The 23727-nt window shown below is 39.9% G+C and overlaps 1 protein-coding gene across 4 annotated transcripts in view; it reads right to left on the bottom strand.

Annotated features, from left to right (window-relative positions):
• Window positions 1–22342, bottom strand: part of APBB1IP (amyloid beta precursor protein binding family B member 1 interacting protein) — a 143972-nt gene extending 121630 nt beyond the window's left edge. The window contains exons 1-2 of one of the 4 annotated variants that reach the window (XM_032349665.1): window positions 22225–22342; window positions 21687–22041 (exon numbers count right to left, since the gene is read on the bottom strand). The gene's annotated coding sequence lies outside the window, so the exon portion shown is untranslated. The other 3 variants (XM_032349666.1, XM_032349667.1, XM_032349664.1) reach the window with 3 other exon arrangements.
• Between the last annotated feature and the right edge of the window lie 1385 nt (window positions 22343–23727).

Genomic DNA, 23727 nt, shown 5'->3' with positions numbered 1-23727 from the left:
TAATTAGATAGATGTGATACAAATATATACAAAACAACATTCCTATATATCCAGCAATAAATGTTAGAAAAGGATATGGCAAAAGAATCAAATTTGTAACAGCAATAAAAGCTATGAAGAATACAGAAATAAATAATAAGCAATTTGTTAATTCTAGATAGAGAAATCTATATGGTATATAAGAAAACTTGAACTTGAACAAATGGACAGAAAATATTATTAGAAAGGAACATTCAATACAGTGAAGTTATCATTCTTCCTAAATGAATATAAAACTTTCTGCAATTTCAATCAAATTTCCAGATGGAGTAAAACAAATGAACAAAAGCAAACAAACTTATTATAAACTTCATCCAAGAAATAAAAGATTATTCTTAAGTAATGTACTTAAGATTAAAAAAAGTATTTTAATTTTTTAAAAGATTTTACTTATTTATTTGACAGAAAGAGACACAGCAAGAGCAAATACAAGAAGGGGGAGTGGGTGAGGGAGAAGCAGGCTTCCCACTGAGCAGGGAGCTCTATGCAAGGTTTGATCCCAGGGATCTTGACCTGAGCCGAAGGCACACACTTAATGACTGAGCCATCCAGGGCTCCCCCAAAATTTATTTATTTATTTCTATTTTTATTTATTTATTTTTTTAAAGATTTTATTTATTTATTTGACAGAGAGAGATCACAAGTAGGCAGAGAGGCAGCAGAGAGAGAGAGGAGGAAGCAGGCTCCCTGCCGAGCAGAGAGCCCGATGCGGGACTCGATCCCAGGACCCTGAGATCATGACCCAAGCCGAAGGCAGCGGCTCAACCCACTGAGCCACCCAGGTGCCCAGCATTATTGGAAATTAAAAGCAATTTGAACATCCTACAAATAAAGGAAGGACTGTTATGGTACTGCTTTTAATGTTTTTTTTTTTTTTGTTACTTTTAAAAATAATGGCTATTATTTTTAACCATATATTTAAGTAAAATAAGCAGGACACAAATGACTTATATTCTAATTTACAATAATGCAAGAAAACAAGGGGCAAATAAAAAATACTAGAAGATAAATCAACATGTGAAATAGTGCTTGTATTAGGGTGCTGGTTTCTTTTTCTCTATTTTCCAAATTTTCCATCATGTATTAATTTCATAATTTAAAACAGAATTAAGAGTTACATTTGGGTTCAAGTCCATACCGATGATTTAAAGGGCATGCTGGCAAAAGCAGAGGTTAATACATATTATATACATTTTTAAATTGAGATAGAATTGAGCATAAAATATTATGTATGTTTAAGGTATACAATGTGTTGATTTGATATATTTATGTACTGCAGTATGATCACTACCACATGTTAGCTAACATTTCTATCATGTTACATAGTTATCATTTCTTTCTTGTGGTAAAACAATTAAGATCTGGTCTTTTAGCAACTTTGAAGTTCATAATACAGTCTTATTGACTATAATCTCTATGCTGTGGATAGAGAACTTACTTCTCTACTAGTGGCAAGTTTGTACCCTTCAACTTCTCCCCAATGCTCCCATCCTCCAGCTCCTGGAAACCACCATTCTACTTTCTGTTTCTATGAGCTTTGTTTTTTAGAGTCTACACTCTCACTTACGTGAGATCATATAGTATTTGTCTTTCTCTGTCTGACTTATCTCACTTAGCACAGCACTTTCAAGGTCTATCCGTTTTGTTACAAATGGCCAGATTTCCTTTTTTCTCAAGACTGAATAATATTCCTTTATGCCTACATATATACCATAGCGGGACACCTGGGTGGCCTACTCAGTTAAGCATCTGCCTTTGGCTCAGGTCATAATCCCAGAGTCCTGGGATCAAGTCCTGCATTGGGCTATTTGGTCAGCAGGAAGCCTGTTTCTCTCTCTGCCTGGTGCTCCCCCTGCTTGTGCTCTCTCTCTCTCTCTGACAAATAAATCTTTTACAAAATATACTGCATCTTCTTTATCCACACATCCACTGATGGACACTTATGTCGTTTCCAAATCTTGGCTATTGTGAACAATGATGCAATGAGCATGAGAGCACAAGTATCTCTTTGAGATCCTGTTTTCATTCCCTTTGGATGTATACTCAGAAGAGAGATTGCTGGACCATAAGGTAGTTCTATTTCTAATATTTTGAGGAACCTCCACACTGTTTTCCATAATAGCTGAATCAATTTACATTCCCAACAGTGTATAAGGATTCCCTCTTTTCCACATTCTCGCCAACTCGTTATTTCCTGTCTTCTTGATGACAGGCATTCTGACAGGTGTGACATGATATTGCACTGTGGTTGTGATTTGCACCCCTGATGATTAGTGATGTTAAGCACTTTTTCATGTACCTGTTGGCCATTTGTATGTCTTTTTTGGAAAAATGTCTGAGTCCTCTGATTATTTTTAAATTGGGTTGTTGATTTTGCTGTTGTAGCTACGGGGTTGTAGGAGTTCTTGATATATTTTTGGATGTTAACTTCTTATCTGATACACGGTTTGCAGATATTTTCTTCCATTCCATAAGTTGCTTTTTCATTAAATTCCACTGTGAGAGCTGTTCACAAAAAAAAAAAAAGGAAAAGGGACTCTTCTCCACCCCATATGTTTGTGACTTTCCTCTCCAAAACACTGCCAAATCAATTTGAGGTGACCAATTTGAGGTGGGAAGGGTATTTCAACAGTTCCTTATCTTTCTCGCCCATGCTCTTAGTGAAAAGAAAATACATTTTCATATGTATCCTTCATGTGTTGCTTCTGACTAGTGAATTTTATGATTATTTTTACAAAAGATAGTTTTTTTTTTTTTTTTTTTTACTATGCTTAGTAGCTTTCCAGAGAGTGTTTTTCTTGACAGAAACTACTTTCATGGGCGCCTGGGTGGTTCAGTGGGTTAAGCCACTGCCTTCGGCTCAGGTCATGATCTCAGGGTCCTGGGATCGAGGCCCGCATCGGGCTCTCTGCTCAGCAGGGAGCCTGCTTCCTTCTCTCTCTCTCTGCCTGCCTCTCCATCTACTTGTGATTTCTCTCTGTCAAATAAATAAATAAAATCTTTAAAAAAAAAAACTACTTTCATTATTTCTTTGGAGCAACAACAGCAACTAAGAATTTAGCATTATTTGTCTAGGCTCAGAAAGGATTCATTATTAAACTTTCTAGCCAAAAATATATACTTTTATGTATTCAAATTATTTTGAAGACAAATCAATGTCATACAGAAATAATACTAAAGATTTGGCTTATAAAATTATGTCCTTAGCAATGGTGACACATTTCTTCTCTATATAGAATTGATTAAATGGGAAAAAATTAAGATATTACAACAGATTTGAGTAAAAATCAGGCTTTGCATTAAAAATTAAGACTTAGCTTATGATATTTATTGAAAACTAGTCATACACCAGAAAATCTCAATAAATCTAAAGGAGAAATTGTATAGGCTATATTTTCCAGTTAAATATAATAAAATGGAAAATACTAATAAGATACTGAATAAATAAAAGAAATCCTTAAGAAAAAGGTATTTCCCTAACAACTTTGGGATTAGAGAAAAAAATTTCAAAAGGACAATTTCAAACTACCTAGAAAACAGTCATAGGAAAACATAAACACACATACTCGGTTTAGCCAGAGTCAAATTCAGAGGAAATTTGGAGGGGGGAAAAAAAGAATGAAAGCCTTCCACAATAATAATTAAAGCAAACCAGTAAAAGTATAAGAATAAAACAATGATGGAACATAACAGAATGTAGAAATATATTAAAGAATATTAAAGAATTTGGTGCTTTATAATCTTACCATAATGGGAAACATAAAATGAAATGCAGTCTAAATGTTTTTGGCCGGCATATTATAATCTTTATTTTGCACCAACTTTACCACCAATAATTTATTTTAAAACACTGCAAATGTTCACTGATGTCCTGATATAAAAGACATTATTTATTAAGAGACAATTTAGGTTAATTTTATTAGGGACACGGAGAGAAAAATGGGAAACTTCCTTGTTAGTTTCTTTGATCAGGTGTTCATGAACTTTTCCAGATAAACGGCTCAGTAAAACTTCCAAGACACCACACATTAAGTCCTCACACCTGCCATTCCACTCATTTTCCTGTTGTCTAGGTGGCTGTCTTGGCAAAGGTATGATCATAAAAATATCCAGATTTCATAAATATGAATAAAGATGCAGCTATAACTACTTTTCAAAACAAAGGCAGCAATGAAGTTACCACTTCATAAAAATGATTTAGTCATTTTAGTTGTGATTCAGGATTATTTTGGGGGTAGATCCTCCCTGATCTTTGTTTTCTATTATCTTTATCCTATTATCTAATCTCTGTAGATACTTCTGCAGAGTGAAGCAGAAGCAGCTCGCTTATCCATGTCTCTATTTCTCTCCTCACACCGAGTCCTGCATTTATACTTCCGTTGTCCACAGGTCATTCCCACAGAGGGCAGTGGTTCAACCACAGTATGGTCCCCTGCCAGCTTCCTCTTCTCCACCCTGCTTCTCAACACCCCCCTTTCCTCACCCTCCGGCTTGCCGTGGGGTGGGGTAAGGTCATGGTGGAGTAAGATCTAAGTTAGCAATCATCTCGGGAACTGGGGAGAAAGTCAGCACAGCTCTGGGTGCTAATCAGATGCCAGGGAACATCAGTGCAGTGAAGCGAGGCTGAGACTGGGTGTTTGGGCAGAAGGCACTGAAGTCAAGTGCGTGAGCCACGAGAATTGTGGAACCGAAACAGAAGCATTAGGAAGTGGAAAAGTGGATGAGACAAGGCAAGAACAGGCTCAGCGAAGAAACACAGGGTGGGTTAACCTCAGAGCTGTGGGTTTTTGCGATGACCAGACTCAGACTTATGGCTAAAAGGAGCCACTGAGACAGGACTATCCCTCTTCCCAGATAATACTCCCCCCACATTAAAAAAACGAGACTATATTTGTTTTTACCTATAGTCCAATGATCTCCCCTCAGTCATTCTCAGGAATTTCAGGGGCCTCTTGTTAGCCATCTGTTCCTGAGGTCGCCAGCTGGAGCCAGAGTGTCTGTCAATGCAGCCTTCCTGATGCCCTTGAACTTGTCCCATATGGTCTTTCCAAAACTATCACCCTAGTTCAGGTCCTCCACAGGTCCTACCAGGACTCTGTCATCTGCTTATTATTTATCTGCTTACCTCTAGTCTCTCCTTTAATCCGGTGTCTAAACTGCTACCAGGGTTTTCTTATTAAAACCCAGATCTCTTCATAGCCTTTCAATTAGCAAAACTTTTCAGTGGCTTTCTCTTGTCTGCAGGATATAGTCTGTACTCTTTAATGTGGCTTTTATGTTCTTTCACAGTCCAGTCCCCACTTCATCTTCCACACATCATCGTGCTCTTCCCATAAAACCTCCTCTGCTGCTGTAACTACTTTTTCTTTATAATCCCCAGGCACACCAGATGCTTTCTTTAAGGTACTGAAGTCAGAGCACAGATTGTTTCTAATGCATCTTTTCATCTTCTTAGTGGTTAGAGCAGCACCTTGAACACAGGCCCTGCATGCCATATTTTAAAAAATAGTTTTATTAAGATATAGTTCATATAACATTTAAAAGTTTATAATTCAATAGTTTTTGGTACTTCCATAGGGTTGTGCAACCATTACTAAAATCTGATTTTAGAACATTTTCTTCCCTCCTAAAGGAAACTCCATACTTGGGGCACCTGGGTGGCTCAGTCATTTACCATCTGCCTTCTGCTCAGGTCATGATCCCAGGGTCCTGGGATTGGGCCCTGCGTCAGGCACCCTGCTTAGTAGGGGGCCTGTTTCTCCCTCTCTCACTTCCCCTGCCTATGTTCCAACTCTCACGGTCTCTTTCTCTCTGTCAAATAAAATCTTAAAAAAACAAACAAAAAACCCCTCCATACTCATTAGCAGTCACTCACCATTTTCCTCCCCCTCCCTAAGCAATCTCCAATCTACTTTCTCTTCATATAAATTTGCTTATTTAGGGCATTTCATATAAATGAAGCCATACAATATGTCGTCTTTTTGACATGACACTCTATGTAGAAAGTCCAAAAGACTCCATCAAAAAAGTTGTTAGAACTAATACATGAATTCAGCAAAGTTGCAGGATAGAAAATCAATGTGCAAAAATCTATTGCATTTGTATACACCAATTATGAAGGAGCAAAAAAAGAAATCAAGGAATCAATCTTATTTGCAACTGCACTAAAAACAATAAATACCTAGAAATAAACCTAACTAAAGAGTTAAAGATCTATACTGTGGGTGTCTGGGTGCTTAGCTGATTAAGTGTCCAACTCTTGATTATGGCTCAGGTCATGAACTCAGGATTGTGAGATCGAGCCCTGTGCTGGGCATGGAGCCTGTTTAAGATTCTCTCTTTCTCCCTTTGCCCCTTCTCCATCCCCTAAAAAAAAAAAAATCTGTACCCTGAAAACTATAGAACACTTAGGAAAGAAATTGAAGGGGACACAAAGAAATGGAAAAACCATTCCATTCTCATGGATTGGAAGAACAAACATTGTTAAAATGTCTATACTACTCAAAGCAATATACACATTTAATGCAATCCTTATCAAATCACCACCAGAAGTTTTCACAGAGCTAGAACGAACAATTCTAAAATTTATATGGAGCCACAAAGGACCCCAAATAGCCAGAGGAATATTGAAAAAGGAAAACAAAATTGGAGGCATCACAATTGCAGATTTCAAGCTATATTACAAAGCTGTAGGCATCAAGACAGTATGGTGGCTGGCACAAAAACAGATGATCAAAGGAACAGAACAGACAACCCAGAATTCCACATCTACATGGTCAACTAATTAATCTTCAACAAAGCAGGAAAGAATATCCGATGGAAAAAAGACAGTCTCTTCAACACGTGGTGTTGGGAAAACTGGTAAGCAACAGGCAGAAGAATGAAACTGGACCTTCTTATGCCATATATAAAAATAAATTCAAAATGGCTGAAAGACCTAAATGTGAGAGAGGAAACCATCAAAATCCTAGAGGAGAACACAAGCAGAAACCTCTTTGACCTTGGTCATAACAACTTCTTACTAAACACATTGCAGGAAACAAAAAGCAAAAATGAACTACTGGGATTTCATCAAGATAAAAAGCTTCTGCACAGTGAAGGAAACAATCAGAGAAACTAAAAGGCAGCCTATGGAATGGGAGAAGATATTCGCAAATGACATATCTGATAAAGGGTTAGTAACCAAAATTTATAAAGAATTTATCAAACTTGACACCAAAAAAACCCAATAATCCAGTTAAGAAATGGGCAGAAGACATGAATAGACACTTTTCCAAAGACATCCAGATGATTAAGAGACGCCTGAAAAGATGCTCAACGTCACTGATCATCAGGGAAATGCAAATCACAATGAGATACCACCTCACACTTGTCAAAATGGCTAACATTAACAACGCAAGAAACAACAAATGTTGGTGAGAATGTGGAGAAAGAGGAAACCTCTTACACCATTGATGGGAACACAAACTGGTTCAGCTACTCTGGAAAACTGTATGGAGGTCCCTCAAAGAGTTAAAAATAGAACTACCTTACAATCCAGAAAATGCACTACAAGATATTTATCCAAAGGATACAAAAATACAGATTCTAAGGGGTACATGCACCCTGATACTTACACCAGCGTTATCAACAATAGCCAAACTATGGAGAGAGCCCAAATGTCCATTCAACTGATGAATGGATTAGGAAGATGGGTTATACATATATACATACATATACATACATATTCATAAATGCATACATATATGAATATTACTCAGCCGTTAAAAAGAAAGAAATCTTACCATTTGCAATGACGTGGTTGGAGCTAGAGTGTATTAGGCTAAGTGAAATAAGTCAGAGAAAGACAAACACTATATTATCTCACTCAGGTGAACATATGGGAGAGAGGGAAAAAAAGGAGTGAGGGAAACAAACCATAGGAGACTCTTGATGATAGAGAACAAACTGAGCTGTGATGGAGGGAGGTGAGTGGGGGACAGGCTGGGTGGGTGATGGGTATCAAAGAGGGTGCTTGTGAAGAGCACTGGCTGTTGTATTTATGTGATGAATCACTGAATTCTACTCCAGAAACCAATATTTCACTTCACACTAACTATGGAAAACTTAAATTAAAAAAACTTGTTTTAAAACGTGGCCTCTTGTGTCTGGCTTCTTTCACTTAGGATAATGTTTTCAAAGTTCATCCATGTTGTAATATCTATCAGCACTTTGTTTCTTTTCATTGCTGAATACTTCATTGTATTGAAACACCATATTTTGATTAACCATTCATTAGCTGATGAACACTTGGGTTGCTTCCACTTTTCAGCTATTATTAATTATGCTGCTATAAATATATGTGTACAAGATTTTGCCTGGAATGAGTTTTCATTTCTCTTAGGATTCCCAGGAATGTAACTGCTGGATTGTATGATAACTTTAACTTTTTGAGAAAGTGCTGAACTGTTTTTCCAAATCTGTGGTGGGATTTTACATTCCACTGGCAGTGTATGAAGTTTCAAATTTCCCCATGTCCTCATCAATACGTGTGTCTGTCATTTTAAGTCGAGCCCTCCTAGTCAGCATGAAGTTCTCACTGTGGTTTAGATTTGCATTTCCCGTTTGTCTAATGTTGCTGAGCAATTTTCATGTGCTAATTGGTCATTTCTGTATTTTCTTTGGAGAAAAGTTTACTCAGAGCCTTTCCCTAGTATTAAAACGGATTATATGGGGTTATGGACATTGGGGAGGGTGTGTGCTATAGTGAGTGCTGTGAAGTGTGTAAACCTGGCGATTCACAGGCCTGTACCCCTGAGGATAAAAATACATTATATGTTTATAAAAAATAAAAAAATTTAATAAAAAACGGATTATATATCTTTTAATATGTATTAGTATGTTGTTGTCATAATACTTCTTTAAATATTCTGAATGTAAGTCCCTTAACAAACACAGATAGGTTACATTTCAATAAAATCATCGTAAGGTGAAAATCCTGAGTAAAAAATGCACTTAATATGTCTAACCTACTGGGGCGCCTGGGTGGCTCAGTGGATTAAGCCGCTGCCTTCGGCTCAGGTCATGATCTCAGTGTCCTGGGATCGAGCCCCGCATCGGGCTCTTTGCTCAGCGGGAGCCTGCTTCTCTCTCTCTCTCTCTGCCTGACTCTCCGCCGACTTGTGATCTCTCTGTCAAATAAATAAATAAAATCTAAAAAAAAAAAAATATGTCTAACCTACTGAACATCATAGCTTTGCCTAGCTGACCTTAAGCGTGTTCAGAATATTTACATTAGCCGACAGGTGGGCAACATCATCTAACACAAAACCTCTTTTATAATAAAGTGTTGGGTATCTTATGTAATTTATTGAACACTGCACTGAAAGTGAAAAACACAATGGTTGTGTGGGTGCAGAACAGTTGTAAGCCCATCAGTTGTTGAGCTTTGTGATCGTGAGGCTGGCAGGGCTGGGGCTTGGGGCCACTGCCCAGCATCACATATTGCTAGTCTGGGAGCAGATCCACATCCAAAATTCAAAGTACAGTTTATACTGAATAAGCACTGCTTTCACACCATAGTAAATTAAAAAAAAAAAAAAACTATGAATCAAACCATTATAAGGTAGGGACTCTCTGTATAGAATTTTCAAATAAAATATTTTCTTCTATTCTGTGCATTGTCTTTGCACTTTCTTTCTTATTTATTTATTTATTTTTTTTTTAAAAGATTTTATTTATTTATTTGACAGAGAGAAATCACAAGTAGATGGAGAGGCAGGCAGAGAGAGAGAGAGGGAAGCAGGCTCCCTGCTGAGCAGAGAGCCCGATGCGGGCCTCGATCCCAGGACCCTGAGATCATGACCTGAGCCGAAGGCAGCGGCTTAACCCACTGAGCCACCCAGGCGCCCCCTTTTTTTTTTTTTAAAATATTTTATTTATTTACTTGACAGAGAGAGATCACAGGTAGGCAGAGAGGCAGGCAGAGAGAGAGAGAGAGAGAGAGAGAGAGAGGAAAGCAGGCTCTCTGCTCAGCAGAGAGCCCCATGTGGGACTCGATCCCAGGACCCTGGGATCATGACCTGAGCCGAAGGCAGCGGCTTAACCCACTGAGCCACCCAGGCGCCCCATCTTTGCACTTTCTTGATGGCACTGCTTGTAGCACAGACGTTTTAAATTTGAAAGTAGTTCAATTTATCTATTTGTGCATGTGTGTGTTTGTTTGGTATTATATCTAAGAAACTATTACTTCACCCAAGTTTATAAAGATCTAATCCTATGTTTTTCCCAAGAGTGTTACAATTTTAGCACTTCATTTAGGTCTATGATCCATTTGAGTTCATTTTTGTGGAGTACGAGTCATTTTTAATGGATACCATTGAGAACAGAGTGTTATTTATACTTTAAGTCCCCCCCCCCAAAGGTCTTTTTCCCTTTCTGTGATGTAATAACTTACAGTGTTCTACACATTGAATCAGAAAATACTCACTGCATCGTTCATGCAAATGTACGTAGCAGTGAACCAGCCACTCTGATAAAAATATAAAGAAACTGTAACAGCAAGCACTATATGCTATAATCCAGGACTATTCCAAACGGATTTAGGGTAAATTTATCATTGCTCCTGCAAAGAACCAAACTCCAACAATACTGGCTTAGACTGAGTCCGACCACAGAAAGATTACTGATTAACTTGACATAGAAATTAATCCTTGATATAAAATACACAGATACCGGCAAAACAAAACAAAACAAAATACCCCAAAACCTCAAGAACCTCAAACTACTAATCAACAGATACGGAGTGAAATTCAACTTCTAGAAGTGTATGTGTTTTATATGTGTTTCACAGAACAATTACCATGGAACTTTACTAAGTTAAACTACAAACCTTAAATACTTTTTTATGATAATAAGTTCACATCACTTAATTCATGGCTCACCTTCATATTTCAATAACCTAAAAAATAATGGCATCTCTATCATTTATTTGCCTCTTGGTAAAGAGTCTGAACTCCTTACACCATCTGGCTCATTGATCCAGCATGTTCCTGAGTAACACAAACGAAGCTGTGCAGCAGAGACAGCCTGTCAAAAATGAAATTATTCTCTTGTTCCTTTATATCAAATTGTGGAGGGCCATTCAAGGCCCTCTTCTGTCAATATGCACCAGGGCCATCTGGCCCCTGATGCCTTTTCCAGGAGTGATCAGGGTTTGTACTGTAGCCCAAGGAACATCAGCTGTCTCCAAGATCAAGTCAGTAGGCTATCTGAGCACTCTTCTTCCAAAGGGTACAAACACCCAATCTGGAAAGTCCATGTCAATCAGAGAAAGACAAGCAGAAGGTGAAGGAGCAGGTCAGGAAGTCTAGTCTAGTCTAGCCAGGAAGCCGAGGCTAGATGGTTGATCTATGGCCCTCATAGTTGCCTGTGGGCGGGCCATCCTGGCATGTTCCCAGCTGGCTAGAAAAGCTGATAAGAGAAAACATCTTCCAGGATGAGCTCATCAACAATCCACTGCACACACCACTCCAAATTCAACAACATCTTTCATTAAACCTTTGCAGTGAAACCTTTTACAGTGAAAGTTTCTCTCCCTCTATATATACCATTTGTATTGACCCTGTGCTATTTTCTTCTTTTTCTCGACTTATATTAGTCCTGCCCACTATGCAAGGACAGTTCAAGGCTCACTGTTGGATCCTGGTGATCTACCCTTATCTTGAATCCGGTAGCAGCAGTGTGAGGATCATTCATTTGACAGTTCATCAGTTTCCTTATGGTTTATCTCTTAATATGTACTGTTATCTTCTAGACTATGTTGCAGAGGCAAAATTTATACCTTAACTCTGTTGGTACTTGGCAGAGTGTCATGGCTGGCAATGAGAACTCACTATATGTTAGCTCCTATTAACACATACTAACACCGACTTTATTTTTTTTAAAAGATTCTATTTATTTATTTGACAGAGATCACAAGTAGGCAAAGAGGCAGGCAGAGAGAGAGTGAAGCAGGCTCCCTGCTGAGCAGAGAGCCCGATGTGGGACTCGATCCCAGGACCCTGAGATCATGACCTGAGCCGAAGACAGAGGCTTTAACCCACTGAGGCACCCAGGCGCCCCATAACACCAACTTTAAAGTAACTAGAGTAGGCGTTATAAAGATGGAACAATCACTACAGGTCAGGCAAGCAGAGCGTCTCATTTAATTTTCAAAACAACCCACACATGGTGACATTATTCTAATTTTATAGTTTTAAAACTCAAGCCTAGAGAAATTAAGTAATTTCTGCTCATGTAGCTAGCAAGTGGTGAACTGGACTGTGCCTGGGTCTAACTCAAAAGTTCATGTTCACAATCAGCACTCCATGTTGCCTTTAGAAAACAAGGACTGTGATTATTAAGAGGTGAAAACTGGCAGCTGCTTTGCTCAAACCTCTGTTATAACATCTACAAGTCCAGTTCTAATATAATTGTGTGTCTTTCACACTATATCATGAGCTCAGATATAGAACTTTGTATTTTCATCAAGTGTTGACACACACTATTTACTCAGTAAATATACTCAGCAGCTGGGTAATCTTGGGTAGGTATTTAACCTCTCGGTTGGCTTAGTTTCTTCAGTTGTAAAATGGCAATGAAAAATAGACCCTCTCCCACGGGGATGGGCTGGTGTCTGCAGAGTGCTTAGTATGGTGCCAGGTGCATAGAAAGCGATAGTATCAGCTATTATTGTTATCAACATCATAGTTACTTTTGTTACTACGTTCTGTATCTAAAACAGTAGTGCGTAAATATCAGTCACATATTCACACACACATTCCCATGTTCACAACTGGATGGGTACTTTTGTTTGCTGCATTTCTGTATACCTAGAACCTTAGCTGGACTGCCATTTTTTCATCGACCAGGCATTTTAGATGGACTGGGCCACTGGGAAGGACATCTGTAAGTACTGTTTCTACGACAGAGATTCTTAACCATTCTGAATAAGAGAGAGCATCAGAATATCCCTAAGTCTTTTTCATACCAAACCCATGAATCAAAACAACTCCATCTTCCAAATCTTATCACTACCTGCCCTCCCTGAACCCCCAGGAGGTGTATTTCTAGACTTGGGAACCACAGCAAAGAGAGCTGCTGTTGATGCTTATGAACTAGTAGGTGGAAACGGGTGGGGTGGGGGGACGGGTGGGGTGGGGGGGGCGGTGGTTCAGAGAGAGAGAGAGAGAGGTGGTAACCACTGTCACCCAGGGCAACAGTTCACATTTTGGCGGATGTGGGTTTAGGGCATACTGCTCCACCATTTATTTCCATTCTTTTTCGGTCCCTGTTAGGATCAGGCAGAATCCAAAAAATAGGGCGGGAGGGGAAGAGAAAGAGTAAAAAGGAAGGTAAGCAATAATAATCTAAGTTTGTTTGTTTTTGCTGCTAGAGGACTAATAAAATATTTGAGAGCAGATTTAAATATGAATTAAAATCAGGTTCCAGGGATAGATCCCATACTAATAGAAAATGCTGTTCCCTTCTTTTTCCCTTTAGCTTACTTTGTAATTCATCTAATATCCTCCATGCATCTGAAGAGTCAGCACATAGTTAGGGTACAATAATTGTGCCATTATCTAGAGTTGCGCTACCTAATTTGGTAGCCAGTAGTTTGTGAGGCTATTGAGCCCTTCAGTGGTGGCTAGTTCAAACGGAGATGTGCTATCAGGGTAAAGTATGTTTGGTTTAAAAAGCTTGGTATGAAGAAAAAGAACGAACAACTTCACCAATAATTTTAGTATGACTTAAGCTTAATGCAATTTAGTATAATTAATATTAATCAGCTAAATGATGATTTGGGATATATAGGAATTAAAGTATGTTACTAAAATTAGTGATTTTTATTTTTTTACTGCTTCTAAAGTGGCTTCTTGAAAATTTGAAGTTATACATATGGTTTGCATTATAGTTCTATTGAACAGGGCTGGTCTAGAGTGCTACAGTTCTGTTATTACAAGTGCCTAAATGTTTGACTCAAAGATGGTAGGTTGTGGTGACTGTATCGTATGAATTCAATTTGAATATTACTCACCAAGTGTTAAATCAGAATTGCCCCATTTCCTTTCCCACTGTACTTTATGCTCCAGCACTGCGAAACTGTTTCATACATGTGCCTCGGGTGGCCTCCTTCCACTGGGCACCTGGAAATACCTTTATCCTTTAAAGTGCCTCTTGGTCACCCCCCACTGATCTCTTCTCTATAGTGCCTTCTTCACCATATTATTTCTGCACCTGTATTGCATATCAGATACGGGAACATGTTTATTACAGGCCTGTCTCTCCCACTCAACAAGAAGCTTCTTGAGGTTAGGGGCCACAACTTATTTTGTTTTATATCCTTCACCCTGGGCACATGGTTGGCCTTCACTAGATGTGTGTGAAACTGAAAAAATAAAATAAAATTCTGATTGAAGCATGTTGAGCAGTTTCATGCAATTCAAAGACACGCGTAAGAACCATACTCCCTCTGTAAGCCTCACTTTAAGGGATGCTTCTCTGCTCTGATAGTCAGTGTAGTGAGCTACCTTGGAATTTCAGCTTCTGTATTCACTAGTGGTCTTATGAGCCATGTGTTTACAGCATTGCATTGCATTTACCCACAGTCATGGCCCGAGCACCTTCATTTATGTTTGTTTCTTGCAATACAGTAAATATAATGTCACTGAATTAGTAAGCATGTTAAGAAATAGTCTTGGTTTGCTAAGCCATATCATTTACGGAATTTAATCAGAAGGAAGCCATCCTCTTGAAAAATAAACAAACAAACAAAAAAAACCCAACTAATACTATATCCTAAAGTTACTCAGTTCATTGACCTGTCAGTTGTGAATTTTATGTTATTAGCAGGCATGAATGAGTTTGTTAATGCTGTACTATAAACAGAGTCTTAGATAAATTTACTTAATTAGTAACATAATTAATATTCTGTAAATCTGTGAAAAATTCGTGGTATTCCCCTCTTCCCTAACGAATTCTTTCTTTTATTTTTGAGATGAAATCTTAATAAACTTAATTGAAGACTGGAGTTGTGCCTGGTGAAAAACAGTCTATTAAACAGTAATCGACCACTAAGGCAGCATTCCACTAAATACTAACATTCCATAACCATGCTGTTTTGATGCCTGTTATAGCCAGACAAATGAAGTATAAATTATCACCATTTCAGTCTACTTCGTAATGAAGTGAAGTACTTTCAGCTTTTCAAATACTATAATGGTGAGATTTAACATTCTTCAACAGCTGTTAGTGACCCTTTAGCCCTGCTCAAACACTTGCATCTGTCTAAAATCCAGACGTGCCAAGAGGAAAGCTCCCCTCTCTTCTGAATTTGGTCTTAGATTTTGAAAATATAAATATCTTAGCCTTTGGTTGAGATAAGAATCTTTTTGGAAAAGGCCTCTGTCCTTTGTCCCTCAGAATCTTCTATTAAACACAATCACAGAAACCTTGTATTACATAATGCCCTTGGCACTAGTTAGCACTTTATGTGTGATCTTTAGTATCTATTTCTTGCTTTTCTACTCATTAAAAATAATTTTCCTTGTCTAGAGTCTCACAGAGGTGGAAGAGTACTGATTAGTTGACTATGTTCTTATCTGTATAATAAAGATTATTGGTCAGCCCTTTCAGCAAGGTTTTCTTTTTCTTCTTTTCTTTCCTCTTCAGAAAATTTTGAAAGAATGGTTAAAGCTTTAGGACCTAAAAAATCTGGTTTTATGTTCCATTTCTTTAACTTCCAAACTATCATTTCTAATTCTGTAAAATCAAAATAACAGTATCTTCCCAAATAACTACTTAGCCTAAATGACCTTAGCCTTCTATCTAATAAGTGCATAGTTATTACCAGTTGATATTTCGTATCTATACCTGAAGCTGAGCTTCTGACCATCTCCTCTCCAACCTCCCCCTGTCAAATGATGGTAGTTCCATCTTCCAGATGTTTAGGCCAAGACTTTGGAGTCATCACTGACTCCTCTTTCTCTCAAACCCCACATCCTGTTGGCTCTACTTTCAAAATACATGGTGATTCCCAAAGCTTCCTAACGGGCTCCTGGCTTTCATCCTTACTCGTTCACCTTGTTCTCGAGCAGTCAGAGTGAGCCTTTTAAATGTAGGTCAGATCATGCTACTCCTTTCATCAGAATCCTACAATCACCCCTCAATTTCACTCAGAGTAAAAGCGAAAATTCTTATAATGGCCCACAAGACCCTACATGATCTGCCACCTCTTTGTGTTCCTCTCCAACCACACCTCTTGCTACTCTCTTCCTGTTCTTATACCTCCTAGTCACATGGACCTTCTTGTTTCTTGAATACACCAGGCAGACCTTTGCCTTACAGCCTTGGCCCTGGCTGTTCCCACTGCTGGGAACACAGTTCTCCCACAGAGCCTCTTATTAACGCCATCAAAATTTTTTTCAAATCGTATCCACCCAATGAGGCCAAGACGGAACACCTTATTAAATACTACCACTTTGGGGCGCCCGGGTGGCTCAGTGGGTTAAAGCCTCTGCCTATGGCTCAGGGCATGATTCCAGGGTCCTGGAATCGAGTCCTGCATCGGGCTCTCTGCTCAGCAGGGAGCCTGCTCCCCCCACCCTCTCTGCCTGCCTCCCTGCTTGCTTGTAATCTCTGTCTGTCAAACAAATAAATAAAATCTCTAAATAAATAAATAAATAAATAAATACTACGACTTTACTTTGCTCAATTCTTTTTTTGACACTTTTCACTTATTACTACCTATATTATTTACTTACTAATTTTGTTTACAGACTATTGTCTGTATCTTTTCACTAGAATATAAACTCCATAAATGCAGAGATCCTTGCCTCTCCTGTTCGCCAACATGTCTCAAGCACCTGAAACAGTGCCTGGCAAATATTTTTCAAATGATTGAATTGTATTTAAAGTAGAAATCTAAGTAATATGAAAAAAGTAGCAGTTCCTAAATTAAATATTCTTTATTACCCTTAAAAGTTATAGTTATCCACTGATGAATCTTGGTCATTTCAGTAATGACTAAGATAAACCCTTAACTATTTCCATGGTACTTACTCCTGATCATTTATAAGCCACTTTGCTTTTATGTCATTTAAAATAAGTTGACTTCACTTAACAGGGCAGTCTATTTATAATCGTGCCTACAGATGGTGGAGATTCTAATCTCAGTTTCCCAAGTGCCGATGTACTCTTAATTCCCAGTTTGACATGTTTACAAATGCATATACATGCTTTCTAAATGCTTTTTTAAAAAAATCAACACATTCTCAATACTGATTGTGTCTGTTGAGAAAAAAGGAGAATGCTATTAGGAGGAAGTCAGAAGATATACTGGTAATATTTTACTTCCTCAACTGGGTGACAGGTATCCAGGTATTGGCTTCATTATTATTATTATAATTTACATATACATTATACACCATCTTTTATATGCATGAAACATTTCATAATAAAAAAGGAAGGACAAAAATAAATCCAGTCTAGCACTTATTTATTCTACTACCACTCTTTATTTTCCCCCCAGTTTGATATGATACAGCTCTCTGGGCATAAATCTTCTAGCCAGTTTGTGGAAACATAATTGCTGTTGATTTAGCACTTACACTCTCCCCGAGCCCATAACCATCTCACTGATGAGTCTGTGATAAGAGATCAAATCAGAAAGGTCCCCAGCAGAAACAACAAAAAAATTACACTCATTGCTTTATTGATTAAATCAACCTAGCAAGCTATTAAGAGGGATGAGAATAAAGATAAAAATAAAAACATGTGATGGCTGCCAAAGCAGATTACTTTTTCAGAAGACATATATAAAGATAATAACTTCACAAGTGATTATAATATCTTGTCTTCCCACTATAGCAAGGCAAGTTCCTTGGTTACCTTCATTTCATCCTCCACTGTTCCCTGACCCCACTGTGGTATAGGGATCTGATATCTGCCTCCACAGCACACAATTCTGGTCACGAATAGAACTATAACTGCTCATTAATGTCTCCCCACCCAATGTTCACTGAGGAAAGGTCCCAGGTTTTTTCACCATTTGAGTTCTGTCCCTGTGACAGCTCCTAGGGTTTTGGTATGAGACTAGCTCAGTTCAAAGTTCAACTCCTCTTCTCACTCTCTGTGTAACCCTCTTAACCTTTCTGTGCTTTCATTTCCTCAATGATAATAACAACAGCATAGGCTCAGGATGTGAGGATTAATGTAATGACACACCTAAATTAATTAGCAGAGTCTGGTCCAAAATCTAAGCTAAATAAAAAGATTATTTATTTATGATCACCATCTGGTGATAAAGAGGAAACCGAGTTGACAGAGAAGAAAGAAGACAGCTCTTACAATATGATTCTTAATGATTCAAGTGCATCATCAATCTTCAGGAAATATCTGGAAACTGCATCATGAATTCAAGCTTCACAGTGCATGCTGGGAAGGAATGGTTCCTTGGAGTGATGCTCCATCTCTACCTGCTCAGACCTCAGGACTGGTACCAACGGGGCTGCCTAGGTCAGGGACCTGTGACATTTTGATGGTACAACCCAGAAGGGGAACTAATATTATCTAGACACTTAGCAAACACTTTCTGAGTCCCAGCTATGGTCCCAGGAATTTAGCTAGGTAATGAGGATGTGGCGGTGGCAGGTCCCATCCTCTAGTCCCTAGAAGCTGTCCATAGGCCCCGCCTTGTCATGCCACATGTACAGTCTAGCCCATTAAACTGAGTGTAGCTCATTCAGTGCCCTTCCTTAGTCCTGCTGTTGTCTCTACTCAAGAGACATCTTACTGTTAACTTTTCCAAATACATAGCAGTTTCCCCTACAAATCATGTTTCTCATGACAACTATAACTGTAATATATATACACATGACTATACAATCAGTGTACCCATCTAATACCTCAAATCCTGGCATTTATTATGTACTTGAATTTATAATATTTTTCTTGAACTTTAAGCTACTTGCCACAAGGATGACAGAACTGACATAAAATATAGACATATTTATATACTAAAATATTACTTATGTTAATAAGAATTATTCTATTTTTTTCTAAGGATTTTATTTATTTATTTGACAGAGGGAGAGAGAGATCACAAGTAGGCAGAGAGGCAGGCAGAGAGAGAAGGGGAAGCAGGCTCCCTGCTGAGCAGAGAGCCTGATGCAGGACTCGATCCCAGGACCCTGAGATCATGACCGAAGCCGAGGCAGAGGCTTAACCCACTGAGCCACCCAGGCGCCCCAAGAATTATTCTATTTTCAGGCAAGAATTACTAAGATCCTTCTATTGCCTATAAATGAACTCATGAGGTATTTAAAATGGAAAATATTTTGTTGTGGTAAACTATGAAATGCCAGGTTAATTTATTATAAGATTGTGGACTCACTAAAAGGTTTTGGATGTAAAGATAATTAAAATAAGATAGAAGAGGATTTAGAAGTAACTGAAAATAATAATGCTTTTGAAAGTAGTATGCTTTGAAGAAATTCAGAGTAGCATATCAAACAGAGACATTTTGGCAATAAATTTCATAAATAGCTCATTCTAATAATAATATGAAAATACCTAGAACTTTTTAATTATAAGTAAAAAAAGGTTAAAAAAGTAGGTGATTGTTATACATTCCTAGAATATATAAATATGAAACAATTAATGGACACTACATAACCAAGTACTGTGTTTAAGATTTAAAGTAAATGAATCATAAAGCAATCCATATTATAAAGTTATATTTCTTGAGAAATAATAATTGGAGAATTTTGAAATTTAATATCCACCTGCCCAAGCCTGAGCACATCAATTCCCCATCTCAGTTTTCCAACAGAATGGAGATCTGCCATCTTACATATAGACTCAAAATTGACTATTTTTATAGAAGAACTTCTTAGAAACAAAAGGCCTCAAAAATGTTGATATTTTAGACTCTAACAAAATCTGTTATTATGGGGCACCTGGTGGCTCAGTGGGATAAGCCACTGCCTTTGGCTCAGTCATGGTTTCAGGGTCCTGGGATCCAGCCCTGTGTGTCCAGCTCTCTGCTCAGCAGGGAGCCTGCCCCCCCCCTTCTCTGCCTACTTGCGATCTCTATCAAATAAATAAATAAATAAATAGAATCTTTTAAAAACAAATTTGTTATCATCATGATTTTCTCTGTTCTTTTCTGTGTGATCAGCAATTCTAACTTTGCCAGTATATCAGACAAAGACAAATTCAAAGAACTGTAACAGTTCTCCAACTGCTGCTGTAATGACAGACATCCTCTAGTCCAACAATCTCACTTTACCAATAAGTTATCTCAGGTCCAGAGAGGTTAAAGCAATTAAATCAAAGTCACCCTTGTCTAGCTACAGGCATATATGGAACTATAATTCAAATTTCCCAAGGACTCAACAAAGACACAAATATTAGTATCAGTGTGAAAATTATTAAGTATTAATAGCCTGAAGATGACATTATATTCCTGAGATCTTTCACAACATATTGAACAGGCAGGAAATACCACCCGGAAGACATTATAGAAGATTTCTTGGCAGATTTTCTGTGGATTTTGCTAGCCAGTCTTTAACTGTAAGACTATTTCAATGAGGCCAGAGGGAAAACTGCCAGTGGACAAAAGCTCTCTTTTCTGAAATTCCTGTTCAGAGGCCTAGAACTGAGAATTAGTAGTAGGAATTAAGTATCCTTGCCTTTATTTAAATCGCGTTTTGTGGCCAGAAATGATATCCCGGGGAGTAATAAACTCATGTACCTTTCCCCCATGTTACCTTCCTCGGTTACCCCTTTTCTCTTTCTCTTAGTAACACACTGAAAGTTCTTTTGGAACCACTTTACTCTGAGAGGTACCACTCTGAGCAACTACATGTTTGATGTTCCACAATGGTATAAATAAGAAATATGTCCCCACAGGGACAATCAGGGGTGCAGGGGGCAAACTCTTCAGGGGGACTCCCGGATACGACATCCTACTGTTTCCTTCATGCTGTACAATGGCATTCTGGACATTCACTCCAAGCCAAATTAAGAGACTGACTCCTGGTGTCCAAATCGGTCCTCTATCTTATTTTCAAGTGAAAAGGCCAATCACTGGTAAAGATTTTTTTTTTTTTTTTTTAAGAACAGTCGTCCACAAGTTTTTAAAGTCAGGAAACATCCTAAGACACGTCCGACTGCGATTGTCTCTCTCAAATTCTCACACGACTTGCACTGACCCTACCCTAAAATCCCCTAAAGTGCCCTAAAATGCCCCCCAGGAAATCCTTTCAAGGGCTCAGGTTGGGGGCTGCTGGGCTGCCGCACCGGCGAGGGTTACACAGGTTCCCCGTCTGTCCCTGAAGCAATTTTCTGCGCAGGAAACCAGTCAAGAGTGATGAAAGAGGACGCGGGGAAGAGCAGCCCGCGCCCCAACCTCCCCCCGCCCCCCTCCGCGTAGCTGGGTCCAGGGCCGAGGTCGGCAGAGGGGACCCCGGGTACGCGCTCCCCTCGAGGGCCAAGCCGCGGGCGCGAGTCCTCCGGGGCCACGGCCGGGAGCTGGGGACCAGACCCACGGGACACATGGTTCCGCGGCTGCCCCGAGGGTCCCGGCTGAGGCTCGCAGGGAGCCCCGACCGGCGGGCGCCGCTTACCTTGACGGCTCCGCGGGATCTCGGCTGGGACTCTGCGCGGACGCGACCGCGGGCGGGGCTCGGGGCCGGGCGCGGGGCAGCGGCAGGCAAGGCGCGGGGGCTCCACTGGGCTCCACCCGGGTTCAGGTCCGCCGCCTCGGGGAGGAAGTGGTGTCAGCCCTGCCCTTCCCACGCAGCGCGCAGACGTGTGGCGCCCTCCGCGCCGCTTTGCATCGAGGTGCAACGGGGCCGCCCGGCTGGAGGCACAGCCGCGGGAGGACGCGTGGATGAAGGCTCCTAACTCCCGGGGGCTGCTCTTCCCAACTCTTCGGGTCTGTGCCTCATTTCCCTTATCTCTCCTCCTTCACACCGCACCCTTGAAGGGGGGAAAAAAGTTTTAAGTTCTGGGAAAAGTTGGGCCTTCCTCTCCCGCCCCTCCCCCACGCGCGCCCCCTTCTCTGAGAATCCCCTCGCTAAGTGATCTCTCTTCGTCGCTCCATGTTAGTGGCTAAGGGGTGTGTGGCCAGAGGACGGCTCCTCAGAAGCCCGAGACCCTGACCTCTTTTGCAACGGCCTTCCCAAGCGTTTACTTCAGCTTCCTCTTTCGGGCCCGTTGAGCAAGGCCGGAGCTTCCCGCCCCGCGCGGAGCCCACCCTTGGGGAACTCGGCGCGGGAGAGCGGCGCAGAGCGACCCCGCGCCTGCGCGTCAGTCCGCCGGGCCGCAGGGACGCGCTCGGCCGGGCGCGGGGTGGGGCCGTCGGAGGTCGGGGGTCTGGTGGGGAAGGGCCTTCTCGGCTCAGCCCATTTCTCAACTGTCCGATTGGCAACCGCCCCCCCCCCCCCAAAGCTTAACCACACGGCGTTGGCGGGCGAGGCTGTAAAGAAACGGGAGCTCACACACGTCGCTGGTGGAAATCTCAAAATCGTCTGAATCCCGTGGAGACGAGTTCAGCAATAACGATTAAACTTGTCTATGCAGTTACCGTTTGATCCAGAAATCCCACTTTTAGGAATGTATTAGGACGGTAGAGTGAGGACAAGAAGTTGTGCAATACCCACGCCCATTCTTGGCCACAGGATTTGTAATAGCGAAGGACTGACTGGAACTAACCCGAGGCTCTGGAAGTGAAGCCTCCTGAGGGTGGGGAGATCTGAAAATACGGAAGTTGAAAACAGTTAGGATTTGTAAATGTGGCTGAATTAACCTCCTCTTCCCCTATACAGCTGTGTCCTCAAGGGCTTTTATGTGGGGAAGGTGGTGAAGATATAAAGACATACATTAGACATGTAAATTAATTAGGTAAATTAAGATAGTTCAGTCATTTATTTAGTAAAAAAAAAAAAACAAACCAAAAAACTTTTAGGCACCTACCTATTCATCTAAGAACAATGAAAATAGTTGTGAAGAAAACAGTTCCTGCTATGGTGGATGGTACTTTCAAGATGGGAGAAAGCAAATTAATATTTAATATGTTAAGTAATAGAAGTATATTGAAGGGAATTAAAAAGTGAGGGTTTTAGTAGTGGGGATGGAGCCGTTGCATTAATTAGGATTATCAAGGAAGATCTTTCTGATACGTGTCATTTGAGCCAGGCCTAAATGACATGAGAGATTAATTCATGTCGATTTTTGGATGAGAATATTCAAAGGCTCTGGGTTAGGAAGGCACTTGAGATGCTGGAAGAACAGTAAGTAAGCTAATATGGACAGAGCAGAGTGAGAAGGAGACAAGTGGTATATGAGATCAAAGAGTAAATTGTGGCCAGATCATGTGTGTCCTTTCTGGCTATGGTAGGGACTTCACTGTGAGATGGGAAGCCATTGGAAGGTTCTGAGCAGTCAGTACTATATAGAAAGTCAAGGCCAGCAATGGAGTAATTTGATAGGAAAGGAAGAGTGGGCAGTCAATACCTCTTTGCAAAGTAATGGAAGGGGCAGCCCTTCCAAGATTTGGAAAAACATTCCAAGAGAAGGAAGAGCAAGGTTAAATGTTAAAGAGAGTAGAGATAACTGATGATTAAAAAGTTAAGTTCTTTTTTTCTTTGAAACTGAAATACAGTT

Source organism: Mustela erminea, chromosome 6 (genome assembly GCF_009829155.1).
Source record: "Mustela erminea isolate mMusErm1 chromosome 6, mMusErm1.Pri, whole genome shotgun sequence".
NCBI classification, from domain to species: domain Eukaryota; kingdom Metazoa; phylum Chordata; class Mammalia; order Carnivora; family Mustelidae; genus Mustela; species Mustela erminea.
The sequence above is the reverse complement of the archived record's forward strand: the minus strand, read 5'-3'. Positions and strand labels throughout refer to the sequence as shown.